Source organism: Odocoileus virginianus, chromosome 12 (genome assembly GCF_023699985.2).
Source record: "Odocoileus virginianus isolate 20LAN1187 ecotype Illinois chromosome 12, Ovbor_1.2, whole genome shotgun sequence".
Lineage (NCBI taxonomy): Eukaryota > Metazoa > Chordata > Mammalia > Artiodactyla > Cervidae > Odocoileus > Odocoileus virginianus.
In genome coordinates, this window is record NC_069685.1 from 61,121,629 (window position 1) to 61,135,230 (window position 13,602).

Genomic DNA, 13,602 nt, shown 5'->3' on the forward strand with positions numbered 1-13,602 from the left:
TTATTTTGTGTATATAAATATATATATATGTGCATACACACATATGCAGATTTAATGTAAAGATTGAATGAGCTGGGACTTCCCTGGTGGCCCAGTGGTTAAACCTTCACCTTCCAATGCAGGAGGTGTGGGTTCAGTCCCCCGTGGAGGAGCTAGCATCCCACAAGCCTCTTGGCTAAGGAGAAAAAAAAACTTAAACAACAGAAGCAGTGTTGTAAGAAATGCAATAAAGACTTAAAAAGAATGAAAGAGAAAAAGAGTAACATGATCTAGGACTTCCCTGGTGGTCCAGTGGTTAAGACTCTGCCCTTTGCTTACAAGGGGGCATTCCTGGTCGAAGAACTAAGACCCCACATGCCTTGGAGGAGAGGCCAAAAAATAAAGTAAAATAAAGTGAAAATTAAAAAAAAAAAAGATGAAATGAGCTAATGCAGACAGAGCACGTAAGCACAGTGTCTCTTAGCAAACACTACAAATGTTAGCAGTTATTGTAGCCGTCATCGTATACATCCCATTTTAGAGGTGACAGCTGCATCCTGGAGAGATCCATCAACTTGCCAAAGGGCTGGCCTCACATCTCGATGCGACGTGTGTCTGTGACAGGCCCCGCCCGCCCCGCCGCAAAGATCTGAGGGCCTCCGGACACTTGGCCGCCCCATCACAGGTCCTGTGTCACCTGGACCCCGTGTGCCGCTTCTCACAGCAGGAGCCTCCCGCTTTCTCCTCTGCCTTCACACCCTGGAGATTCCCTTCCCTCTCTCAAAGTCTAGAGCATCAGAGCCAGATGTGTGACTAATTAACACCTCCTAGTGCGGAAATAGGACCTTTTAGATGCTGTGACAATGGCAGCCATGAGACAAGGTGCTGCTTCTGCCTCCCTCCCGGGTGGTGGCTCTGGAAACAGACGGAGAGAGCATTTTCCTCTGGGCCATCTCCCCTAGGCCTGGCCTCTCCCAGCTCCTGGGAGAGCTACAGAAAACCCTGTGGATTCCCCGAGTGCCCCGTGCCGGGCACCCTCCCAGCGGCTACACGTGCCTTGATGCTTCTGCTCCTCGCAGACCTCCCACGAGGCAGGTGGTGTCGTCCCACCGTACGTTTTGGGGAACTGAGGTTCAGGGAGATGAAATGGCCTGTTCAGGTGCACACAGCTGGGGGGACGCGGGGTCGGCCTCGAGCATTGGCCTTTAGACTCGAGCCCCTGAGCATGTCTATGATGCTGCCCCGGAGCGTGAACTCTGCAGTCACCCTGAACTCTGAGTTGGAAACTGTCCTGGTCCTGTGTCGACGAGGATGAGGGGAGGGGACTGATACTCCTTATGCAGCTGCTCTGCACTTTATGTGCTTATGGTGTGAGTCCTGTACATGCATCTCCCATTTCATTATATATATATATATATATATATATATATATATATATATATATATATATACATCCTCCCCTAGGCTGAAAGCTAGGATAACCTCCCTAGTACCCTTCAGCTCTGTAGTCCCATGACTGATAAAAGATAACCTAGAGCAGGGTACCAAATAGGTCTTTGCCCACCTACTAACTCTGAATGATGCAGTGGTTGCCTGGGGTGCTGTGTTGGGGATTCTCAGGGCTCGTCATCAGTTCTGGAATTGATTATTGATGTCTGGCATGGGCAAGCAAGAGGGTGTCACTGATTTTCTCATCTTTTTTTTTTCCCTTTAAAAATATTTATTTGACTGTGTTGGATCTTAGTTGCAGCACATAGGATCTTTGGTCTTTGTGGTTTCATGTGGGATCTTTAGCTGTGGCGTGAGAACTCCTAGTTTCGCCACATGAACTCTTAGTTGCATCAGGCAGATGTGGTTCCCAGACCTGGGATGGAACCCAGGCCCCGTGTATTGGGATCGCAGGGTTTTAGCCACTGGACCTCCTCATTGTTTCTCTCTTTTTTAAAAAAGATTATTTATTTATTTGTTTCTGGCTGCACGGGGCCTTTGCTGCTGTGAGGGCTTTTCTCTAGCTGCATCCAGCGGGGGCCCCTCTCTGTTAATCACTGGATGCGCAGGCTTCTCCCTGCAGTGGCTCCTCTTGCTGTGGAACACAGACTCCAGGCCACAGACTCAGTAGCTGTGGCCCGTGGGCTCAGCGTTTGTGGTGAGCGGGCTTGGTTGCTCCGCGGTTTTGGGGATCTTCCCGACCCAGGGAGGGAACCCGAGTCCCCTGCATTGGCAGGCGGATTCTTTACCACTGAGCCACCAGGGAAGCCCTCATTTTTCTCTTATTTTAAAGGGTAATGCTTTCCGTTTGCAGCACAAAATTGTTACTTTATTTTTGAAAATCTGGGCACAGGAGGACAGGGTTGTCAGCAGCCATCCACTCCCACACCCAGAGTTGTCTGTTCTACGTTCCCAGGCCCGTGGGGTCTGACTGTAAAGGTCAGAGGCTTTAGGAAAGCATCATGGACCCGTGGAATGGTCACTCTTTACCTTGTTTTCCTTCAGCCTGGGGGAACTTGGCAATAGCCAATAACTGAGGTTAACAAACAAGATAGCAGACAAGAACACTTGAGACTAATGTCTTCTGTTTCTTGGGAGGGCACCATTGTATACCCGCCTCATTTTCAGAGCTCATTCCTGAGTAATCAGTGGATTGGACTTGTGCTGGGGGATCAGAACGGGCATAGCCTCTTTTCCTGTAAGTCTCTTCTTCTGTTTCTGCTCAATTACTCTTATTAGTCATTATGTCCTAATCAAGTGATTTCCTTTCAAAGCAAAAATTGCTCATCCCTCCCTGAGAGAGTTTGTCCTCCTGCCAGGACCCGCGTATATTTGGGGAAGTTTCCAGCAAGTAAACAACTTACGGTGGCGGCCAGAGACCCAGGGAGGCTAAGCCACTCATGCTTAAGGTCACACAGGCAGAAAGCAGCAGAGCCAGGCCAGCATGCCTCAAAGGCTCCGCTCTTAACTATGTCAAGTGAGCGGCCATCCTGCGGTCATTGTTTAGTACGTAGTGGTTCATTTTTCTTGTCCTTGTCTCAAAAATTGATTGCCTCTGTATCTGTCAGGATGGGTTAGGTTATGCTGCAGTGACAAACAGCCCCCCAAACTTCAGAGGCTTTAAACAGAAAAACAGCTTTCTTCCCTGAGTGCTCCACATGTCCACTGACATTGGTTGTGTTCATGTTTCCTGTCTTTGTCACTCCGAGTCTCCCGTTAGTGGAGCAGCTTGCTAGGGACATGACCAACCACAGGGCCGAGGGAAGGAGAATGTGGCATCCGTCGCTGGCTCTTAAAAGTTCTGCCTGGAAATAGATGACATCACTTCTGCTCGCACGTCATTGGCTAGGGCTAAACCACATGCCCACACCTGTGCTCTAGAAGGGAGTATAATTTTCCTATAGGGAGAAGCAGTAAATAGGCATGCCTCATAATACAGTCTGCCTGCCACAGTCTCTGCACGATCTCTGTGGGTTCATTTGTAGAAATGAGTTTGCACAGGCTCTTTTTTTCCTTCCCTATAGCATGAGCCACCCTTTTGAATTAACTCCGTCCTGGTTTCTTGGATTCATTAAGAAGCCCCAAGTTGAACATACCCCCATTGTCCAGTACAGCACCATTCCTGATTCTGGCATTTCCATGTATTTTTTCATTTGTTGGTTTATCCTAGAGGTGGACTGCCAACTTGCAGTGATGAAAAAAAGAAAGAAAAAAAAAACTTTAAATAATCTTTAATCTTTCATGGGAATTCAGAGTTCTTTAAAGAAACACAAGACTGTGTCTCTGCAACCTGCGGAAGTATTGCCAAGCAGACCTTAAGACCTGGGTTACCCCACGTGGGCATCACTTATCACGTGCCAGAATCTTATATGCCTGTGTCAGAGTGGGCTGTGGTTACCAGCTGCCTCAGGAGGTTTCCAGGGAGCTCAGGGAGGTGGCCTGTCCTTGGGGCTTTGGGAATCCCAATCCCTACCTGTTCTTCACTTTGAAAGAAAAGGGTGCCAGCTTCAGTACTTAAGCAGAGAGAAGCCCCAGCCAGCTGCACACCTCCGCCCGCCGCCCCCAACAAGCTCCCAACTGAACAGCAGTGAAGGAAGAATTAATATAGGATCTAGGCAGTCTGAAGGGGTCCCCTGAGCATCTGTGTTCATCTCTTGTCTGCTGGGAATTCTGGGGATGCTGCTTTGAAGATATTTATAAAAGGAACACTCATTGCCTGTGGTGCTCAGAGAGGCAATTACCTAGAAAGAAGCGGGGAGCCGAGGTAATGCTGCTTACCTGGGAAGGCCACGGGGAGACGGGGACCGGGCAGGCTGCAGCCACCAGCCTCGCTCCTGCGAGGAGGAACCTGCTCAGAGTTAGCCGATCCAGGCTGCGCACCTCCCCAAAATTATTGTATTTAAAGAAATAGTCCATCGAAATGGATTCCCATTTTCCAGCCTCTCGAAGCTGGGTTCCAGTGGTTCTGATTTAGACCCCAAGTTCATGGATCTGCCTGGCAACTTCCAAGGTCTGGAGGTCAGTAGACATAAATTTGAACCCTGGCTCCACTGTGTCCTAGCTCTGTGACCTGGAGGAAGCCCCTCTCTCTCGCCAAGCCTCGCCCACCCTCCCACACACGCACACACATATCCAGCTTTCAATGGGGCTGTGGATAGTCCTTGCCTCTTAGGAGCTGAAGGAGGGGAAAATGCAATGGGGGTTAGTCACGTGGTAACACCCCCTAAGCCAGGAAACACCACAGACATGGTGGGTATTTGTTCAAGATTAAGAATTAATGAGCTGCAGATTTCTCAATCAAGTATTGCTGCAGCCAAACCTTTAACATCTGTAGTACCCCGTTATTCCACACTCAAGTCCTGGGGCGGGGGACCAGGGGACAGGATGTGCACCGTAGCAACGGCCTCTGGTTGCCTAGCAACGGGAAACCCATCCCAGTCGATATTTTAATTTGTCAGAATGTTTTTTTTTTCTTTGCCTCTACAATGGAACCTATATCTAGTTACGCGAGAAGGAGAAAAATTAGCAGTGTGCACAAGCCTGTCCACAAGTTGTAGAATCCAGCCCCTTCCCCGGGACTTCTCAAGCCCAAAGCGGGACTTGGAGTCACAAACGGGTCCTTTCCCTCCCCTCAAGGAACGCATGAGCCCTGTGGGTTTAGAGCTGCGTCTCCCTGAACACGCACCGCTGCCGTCTTGGACTGCGGGTCCGGCTTTCCAATAGTTCTGGGGGCTGAGGCCAGGCGGATATTGTCTGTGGCTCTCAGTCCACCTGCTGCTGCTGCTGCTGTCATTTCAGTCGTGTCCGACTCTGTGCGACCCCATAGACGGCAGCCCACCACCAGGCTCCCCCGTCCCTGGGGTTCTCCAGGCAAGAACACTGGAGTGGGTTGCCATTGCCTTCTCCAGCGCGTGAAAGTGAAGTCGCTCAGTCGTGTCCGACTCTTAGCGACCTCATGGACTGCAGCCCACCAGGCTCCTCCGTCCATGGGATTTTCCAGGCAGGAGTACTGGAGTGGGGTGCCATTGCCTTCTCCCAGTCCACCTGGGCTCCCTTTAAACCAGGCGGGTGAAGCCCAGGGAGCTCCAGGGAGCCTTCCGGGCTTTGACTCCCGCCCGCCAGTCCAAGCCCCACTCACCGCGGGTCACCTTCATTCCAGGGACTTGCACTCTGAGGACACTCCTTTGCAGGGGCCACGTCCTCCCTGGTTAACTTTACAACAGCACCTGGCCCTGGCCCTCCACCTGGCGCAGTTCAACAAATGACACTCCCCCGACACCTCCCCTCTCCTGCAGGCCACTGGACAAACTCCTAGAGCAGTCCTAAGATTTGGCAAAACAGAGTGCAGACTTTGAGCCAGGGCAGTTTTCAGAGTCACGTGGCCTCCGGTACAAGGAGACCCAGGCTCGCCAAACCTAAAACAAATATTTGGTCTTCAACAGCAACTGAAGGAAGTATGATGATTGTTCCCATTGTACAGATGGGGTAACTGAGGCCCAGTGAGACCCCCCTGCCCCGGGCCCTACCACCAGGCAGGGGCAGAGCGGGTCTTGGAACCCAGGCCTGTCTGCACCAGGGATTCCCACTCAGAACCTCCTTCTTTCCCTGGGGAGCCCCGTACAAGCCCCATCACTGTTAGTTAACCCATACTTTGCCAGGGCCCACGCGTGGCTAATGTTAGAACTTGGTGATGTTTCAGGGCAAGAAAGGAAAACGAATAGGAGGTGTGTCCCCCACAGGAGGCCTGTGGCCCTTTTTGCTCTCATAGTGCTCAACTAACCTGCTTTTTTTAAACAAGTATTTTTGACTTTGCTGGGTCTTCATTGCTGCACAGGCTTTTCTCTAGATGTGGTGGGCGGGGGCTACTCTCTGATGTGTGGAGGCTTCTCTTATTGCAGAGCGCAGGCTCTAGGGTGCATGGGCTTCAGTAGTTGCAGCTCCCGGGCCCTGGAGCTCAGGCTCAATAGATGTGGCCCACGGGCTTAATTGCTCTGTGGCATGTGGGATCTTCCCGACCCAGGGATCAAACCTGTGTCGCCTGCATTGGCAGGTGGATTCTTTACCACTGAGTCACCAGGGAAGCCCTAAGCTTCTTTCAGCCCCCCCCGGCCATGTGCACCTGGGAATCCCATCTCTTTGGGTACAGTGAGTGGGTCCCCAGAGCCACCTGACAGCCGCGGGGCCCACCTGAGGCCTGGGTCCCCGGTGTGGGTTCCCTAATTATTGCTGGAAGCCATCCCTCGCCTGTCAGCATGCTATAAATAGGGAGCTGGGGGAAGATCTGAAAAAAAATGCCACTGGCTTTTTTTCCCCAGCGTGGGTGGGTTGAGTTAAAAAACCATCAGGCCACAGGCATCGCAGCACTGGAAAGCCTGAGGGGGTGGACGGCGGCGGCTGAAACTCAGGCGGACTCGGCCGCGTCCCCCTGTTTTCATTCTCTCTGGCGGCACAGGGCGCAGAGCTGAATTCTGGGGTGGAGAGCCCTCCAGGGACCTCCCCTGGACGGTGACAATGACCGTGATTGCCCAGGGGCCACAGGGTGACCCTGCTGGCATGTTCCAGCAGGATGGGGAGGGATGGGTCCTGGCGACCCCCCTGACCTGTGCTTCCTCCAGGAGGGAGGCGCAGAAACAGCACCTGGCATCTCTTTTGAGCTTGACCTCCTCCTGTGGTGCCCAGCCACTTCCTGGGGTCTTGGATTGCTGCACCCTAAGTGAGGTCCCAGCCAGCTCCAGTCCACTGAGTGAAAAAACCCAGGCAAAAGAGCAGGGTCACTCTGCCAGTGGTATACATGAGTGTGCACAGGTCGATATGCAAGTCTGTTTGTAAACTGTATATTAAAAAAAAAAAACAGTGACACCCTGGGAAGGTTGTCTGTGCAGAAAGTGAACTTCACGCTGGTCAGGAGGTGCTTCGATGGCAGGAGCATCTCGGCGGTATTCGGGAGAATCTAAGACCAGTACTTCCTGGTGGCTCAGACGGTAAAGAATCTGCCTGCAATGCATGAGACTTAGGTTCGATCCCTGGGTCGGGAAGATCCCCAGATAAGGGAAAGGCAACCCATTCCAGTATTCTTGCCTGGGAAATCCCATGAACTGGGGAGCCTGGCGGGGTTACAGTCCATGGGGTCACAAAGAGTCGGATGTAATTGAGCAACTAGCACTCTCACTTTTCAAGATGAGTACAGTATAGACGATAATAAAGGACCTGGCAGTCATGGCCAGGTGTGGGCTCAGGGAGGTGGAGCAAGCTGCCCAAGGTCACACAGCTGGCATGAGGCACAGCCGGGACGGGAACCCAGGTCTGTCTGACCTCAGACCCCTCCCCCCCCATGACGGTTGGACTCTCCCGCATCACGTGGCCTTTCCAAGATGAGCTGCTCAAACAAATCCTTTGCCTGCACTTCTTTTTTGGGGGGAGGGGGCAGAGATTTCCCCCAGGCCTCAGCAACAGATTCCTGAAATGTTACTTATCATGAAAAACATTTGGGAACTATAGCAGTTCCCAGCATTTAATTCTTTAAATGCTGTTAAAGAATTAAAGTGGAGGCAAGGGACTTCCCTGGCAGCCCCGGGTTAAGACTCTGCGCTCCCACTGCAGGGGACACGGGTCGATCCCTGGTCAGGGAACCAAGACCCCAGATGCTTCACAGCAAAGCCAAACAAAGGTTTTTTTTCTTTTTTTTTTTTTTTTAATTTTTTAAATAAATAAAGTGGAGGTGAGGGAGGTAACCTAGGAGGCTGGGTTGACACCGGGCTGCCAGGATTTTACTCCAGTGCGTCTGTGGGCAAGTCATGTCCCTTTGAACCTGTTTCCCCATCTGGAAAATGGGATCCTGACCAAGGATAACACGCTCCCCCTGCCCAGTGGGAGCTGAATACCAGAAGCCCCCCGTATGGTTTTCACATCTGGAGATGACCCTTAGGAATGCCCCCAGCATGGATCTCCACGTTGACAGTCGGTACCCGATCAGTGTTTAAAAGCAAATAGGGACTTCCCCGGCAGTCCAGTGGTTAAGACGTCACCTTCCAGTGCAAGGGACGTGGGTTCGATCCCTGGTTAGGGAGTTACGATCCCACATGCCTTGAGGTCAAAGAACCAAAATATAAACAACAGAAGCAGTATTGTAACAAATGCAATACAGACTTTAAAAATGGTCCGCAAAGAAAAAAATCTTTGAAAAAATAAAAGTAGAATAAAAGAGAACATTGTGTAGCAGCATCTACTGGGGAAACCGAGGAGCCGGATGGGCAGGGCCTCATCTCAGCCCCGGCTGCCCGCCCCCTTCCTCTCACCTGGGGAGTCCAGACCGGCCCTGGCCCTGGAGTATCTTGGCTCTGCTGCCCCATGGGGGTGGAGGAAGCGGCTCACACTCTGCATGCTTAATTCATGTTTTTATTTGGGAAGCTCAGTGTTTAAGAGTAGGCAGAGAGAATGCTAGGCTTAGAATGCAGTTTGGGGAGGTGGGAGAGGGAGAGTGGGATGCTTCAAACCTAAATCTTTTAAGATATATGTGTATGTGTGTGTGTATATATACACACACACACACATATGTGAGGGCTTCCCTCATAGTTCAGTTGATAAAGGATCTGTCTGCAATGCAGGAGCCCTGGTTAGATTCCTGGGTCGGGAAGATCCCCTGGAGAAGGGACAGCCTGCCCACGCCAGTATTCTTGGGCTTCCCTTGTGGCTCAGCTGGTAAAGAATCCACCTGCCATTCAGGAGACCTGGGTTCGATCCCTGGGTTGGGAAGATCCCCGGGAGAAGGGAAAGGCTACCCACTCCAGTATTCTGGCATAGAGAATTCCATGGACTATAGTCCATGGGTTCGCAAAGAGTTGGACACAACTGAGCGACTCACTTTTATGCAAAATATATACAATCCATGTGAATATATGATATATATACACGTGTATAAACACATTCATATTTTGCATATGTGTAATATATATGCAAAATGTATGCATAGACATGTGCAAAATATATGTGCATATATAATACATGCACATATGCATATAAATAGCTTGTCAGGTAGCTTCAGTGGTAAAGAACCTCACCTGCCAATGTAGGAGACTTAAGAGACAGGGGTTCAATCCCCGCGTCGCGAAGATCCCCTGGAGGAGGAAATGGCAACACATTCCAGTATTCTTGCCTGGAAAATCCCATGGACAGAGAGGATCCTAGCAGGTTAGAGCCCATGAAATGGCAAGAATCGGACATGACTGAAGCAACTTAGCACATAGCACTTGTATATAAATAACTCCTTTGCATATATTTGCATATGTATGCTATATACATATACCCATATATCCGTGCAAAACTATATATGCAGTATATATACATAGTTTTGCAGAGAGATCAACCAAATGGAATTATACTGCAAGAACGCTTTTGTACCTAGTTTTCTTGCGTTTTTCTCTTCTATGACTGACCTCTCATGTCATGAACATGGACCTGCAGACTACATATAGTCCATGTCTCGGGTTATGCCCACTTTATTTAGTCAGCCCCAGATTGATTTTGGGACACACAGGTTGTTTCCAGTCTTTTTGCCTTATAGATAATGAGACAGTGAACATCACCTACATAATCAGAGTAACCTTTTGAAGTGGGGTGACAGGGATGCAGGCAAAGAGCTCGTGCAGCCCAGGATTTGATTAAATCCCTCTGGTGTCAGCCGAACCTTGGCCTGCACTCACGCACCCACACGGGCAAGTCTCTTATTTTCTCTGAGCCTCCGGTTCTCCCCTGTGGTAAAGGTGTGCAGCCCTTACCCACCGTTCTGAAGTCCACAAAGCCCTCCCTCATTCGTGGCAAAACTACCCTCTCCCAGTGTGGTGACAGGAGGTTATTAACAGCATGGTATGACTGTTCATGCGCTTTGCTGCAGAAATATAATACGTTTGCTTGCGGTTGCCTTTCACCAGTACTTACCCAGTTGTGGGAGTATTTCTTTAAAGTTATCATCCCCCAAAGGGCCTTTCTCGCTCTCTTTGTGTTTGTTGTTTTTTTTTTTGCTACACTGTGCGGCTTGTGCAATCTTATCTCCCTCCCAACCAGGGGTCGAACCTGTGCCCCCTACAGTGGAAGCCCGGAGTCCTAACCACTGGACTGCCAGGGAATTCCGCTGAAGAACGCTTTCGTAACATTTTTTTCTTCCTTGCCTTTCCATGAAATTTTAATATCATAGATACTATTGTATATCTGTACGTGTGCATGAGTGCGTGCTCAACTGTGTCCAACTCTTTGCGACCCCATGGACTGTAGCCCACCAGGCTCCTCTGTCCGTGGGATTCTCCAGGCACGAATACTGGAGTGGGTTGCCATTTCTTCTCCAGGGGATCTTCCTGACTCAGGTGTTGAACCCATGTCTCCTGCATTGGCAAGTGGATTTTTTTACCACTGAGCCACCTGGGAAGCCCATCTGTACATGTAGTATATACATATCTGTGCTTTATATGCCAAAATATAAGGTCCCCACCAAGAACCAGTTTCTCTGTAGAGAATGAATGGACCTATACCAGTAATTCTCAACCAGGGGTGACTTTGCTCCCCAGGGACACTTGGCAATGTCTGAAAACAGTTTGGGTTGTCTCAGCTGTGGGGAGACGGTTACAGTTAGCATCAGTGGATACAGACCAGGAATGCTGCTGGCTTCCTCTAGGCACAGAGAAAGCCCCTCCCCCCACAATGTGCCAAACTTGCTAGATTGGGAAACCCTCCTCTAGACCCCATTGGGGGTTCCTCCCAATATACAGCATGTCTGAGTTGTCCCGAGTTTGGCATGCATCTGGCCCCTGGTTTAGGAGTTGGGGTGCTAAAACCCACCTCCCAGATTGGTGAGAGGACCGTTTGGGGGCTGATGTGGTTAAGTATGTTTCTTGCCACCTGGCTGTGGTCCACGCTCACCCAGGGTGAGCCAAAGTGCCCGGGTGCTCAGGGTCCCATGCCTGGATGCTGTCTCCACCTTGAGCAGGTCCTGCTAGCTGGGTCCTGGTCCCAAGGGTGCTCAGGGCTTTATCCAGCATGCCCAAAAGCTTGCATCAGCACCAGGTCCTTCCAGATGGGCCTGTTATTTCGTTTATAGGCTTTGACCAAGGTGCACTGTCTGTCTGAACACGTCTTCGGGCTCGGCCAGCAGCCAGCGGTAAACTGGCCTGGAGCCGTGCATGGGCCCGGCTCCTGTGTCCTGGAGCTCAGGACAGAGGCTTCCAAACTCTCTCACCCACTGGTAACCCACTGAGTCAGGTGATGTGCTGATAGGACCCTGCGGCAGGCAGTTCTGCCCCGACCTGGGTGCCCCCGGTACAAGTTGGCGAAAGAGACACCATCCACCAAGCTTTTCCAGGGCCTCTGCCTTCTCGAGGGCTGGACTAGGAGGCAGGGGTGGATGGAGCTGAGCTGTGACTTACAGCGGGCAGCACCCTGGACCCTGGTCAGGGTCTTTGAACAAAACCACAGACTGGGCTGGCCACCAGGAGGAAATGGAGCCCTTGGCTCTGTCCTGGGGGATGCAACGGCAGCCCAACTGGTTTTCCTCCTGTACCAGGGCGGGCGCTCATCAACAAGGGAGCTGCCAGGCCAGGCCCAGCGATGGCAGAGAGCTCCCAGCTCAGCCCCTGCCTCGCCCCGCTCCGGGGGGAGGGGGGGTGGTCCCAAGCCTCCCCTGCAGGGCTGCTCTGCAGGGTGGACGGCAGGCACAGGGGCTGTCCAGTCCCCCACGTAGCCCGCTCTTCGTAAAGGCGGCGTTCCGCTGCTCCCTTCCTCAGGCTGTCCCGGCGCCTGCACTGTCTTCTCCCTTCTCCCACCTGTTCAGTCGGATCCGCTTTTCAAGGCCCGGGCCATGTCACACGCCCTCTGTCGGCCGCCCCTCCCGACCCCCTGTGCCCGCGCTCTTCCCCCTCTGTCTGGAGCCCCTCGCTACTTCGGGTACCTGGGACAGGAAATCATTTTCATTTCATTTATTTACTTACTCGGTTTTGGCCGCGCCGGGTCTTTGTTGCAGCTTGCAGGCTTCTCGTTCCCGTGGCTTCTCTTGTTGTGGAGCGTGGGCTCTAGGGCACACTGGCTCCGGGGCACACGGCCTCCGGGGCGTGCGGGCTTCAGTAGTTATGGCACACAGGCTCAGTTCCCCCACAGGATGTGGGGTCTTCCTGGACCAGTGATCCAACCCATGTCCCGTGCATTGGCAGGCGGATTCTTAACCACTGGGCCACCAGAGATTTCCCCCTGGAAATTATTAATCAGGGGGCCCAGGATGATCAAGGAACTTCCCTGATAGCTCCGCAGTAAAGACCCCCCTGCAGTGCAGGAGCCGAAGGAGATGCGGATTTGATCCCCGGGTCGGGAAGATCCCCTGGAGCAGGAAATGGCAGCCCACTCCAGCATTCTTGCCTGGAGAGTCCCCTGCACAGAGGGGCCTGGCGGGCGCCAGTCCACGGGGCCGCACAGAGTCAGACACGACTGAGCACAGCGCACGGGTGACAAAGGGGATGTTCTAAAGCGGGACTGTCTGCCCCTCATTCCTAGTAAACCTTCCTATCAGAGAGAGCTTTGACATCATTCCCCATCAGCACTGAGAATTCTGCCTCATTCTTCTTGATGGCAGGACAGGTGCCCTTGCAGGGATAAACCTGTTCACAGGTGCCCTTACGGAAAAGCACCTGGGCTGTGCTTGCTGTTAACCAAAATTGATGCTGCTGCCATGAGCATCCTGGGGTTTGTGAGTTGATACATGTGTGTATTTGTGTGAGTGCGTGTGTTAGTGTGTTTTATGTTATCTGTGTATTTTGTGTGTGTGTGCTTTCCATGTATATGTGCGTGTTTGCGTTTGTGTGTGTGTATTTGTGTATTTTTTTGTGTACAGTGGTAAAGAATCCACCTGCCAATGCAGGAGCCACAGGAGACGCGGGTTCGATCCCTGGGTTGGGAAGATTCCTTGGAGAATGGAATGGTAACCCACTCCACTATTCTTGCCTGGAGAATCCCACAGACAGAGGAGCTTTGGTGGGCTACCGTCCATATGGGTACGACGAGTCGGACATGATGGCGCAACAGAGCACGTGTTTGTGTGTGTATTTGCATGTGTATTTATTGGTGTTGTGTGCATCTGGGTGTGTATGTGTGTGCGTGCGC

At 51.6% G+C, this 13,602-nt stretch overlaps 1 protein-coding gene and 1 long non-coding RNA gene across 7 annotated transcripts in view; one reads left to right on the forward strand and one right to left on the reverse strand.

Annotated features, from left to right (window-relative positions):
* KIAA1671 (KIAA1671 ortholog) overlaps positions 1-13,602 on the forward strand; it is a 124,307-nt gene that overhangs the window by 84,473 nt on the left and 26,232 nt on the right. The gene's annotated exons all lie outside the window — the stretch shown is intronic.
* On the reverse strand, positions 2,269-5,766 carry LOC110137720 (uncharacterized). Of its 3 annotated transcripts, none has more exons than XR_002314000.2 (3): positions 5,606-5,766; positions 4,246-4,301; positions 2,269-3,651 (listed from the first exon to the last, which is right to left on the reverse strand). It is a non-coding gene; the product is annotated as an uncharacterized lncRNA (long non-coding RNA). The 3 variants fall into 3 exon arrangements; XR_011490729.1 differs by having other exon boundaries at positions 5,153-5,766; XR_011490728.1 differs by having other exon boundaries at positions 4,246-5,766.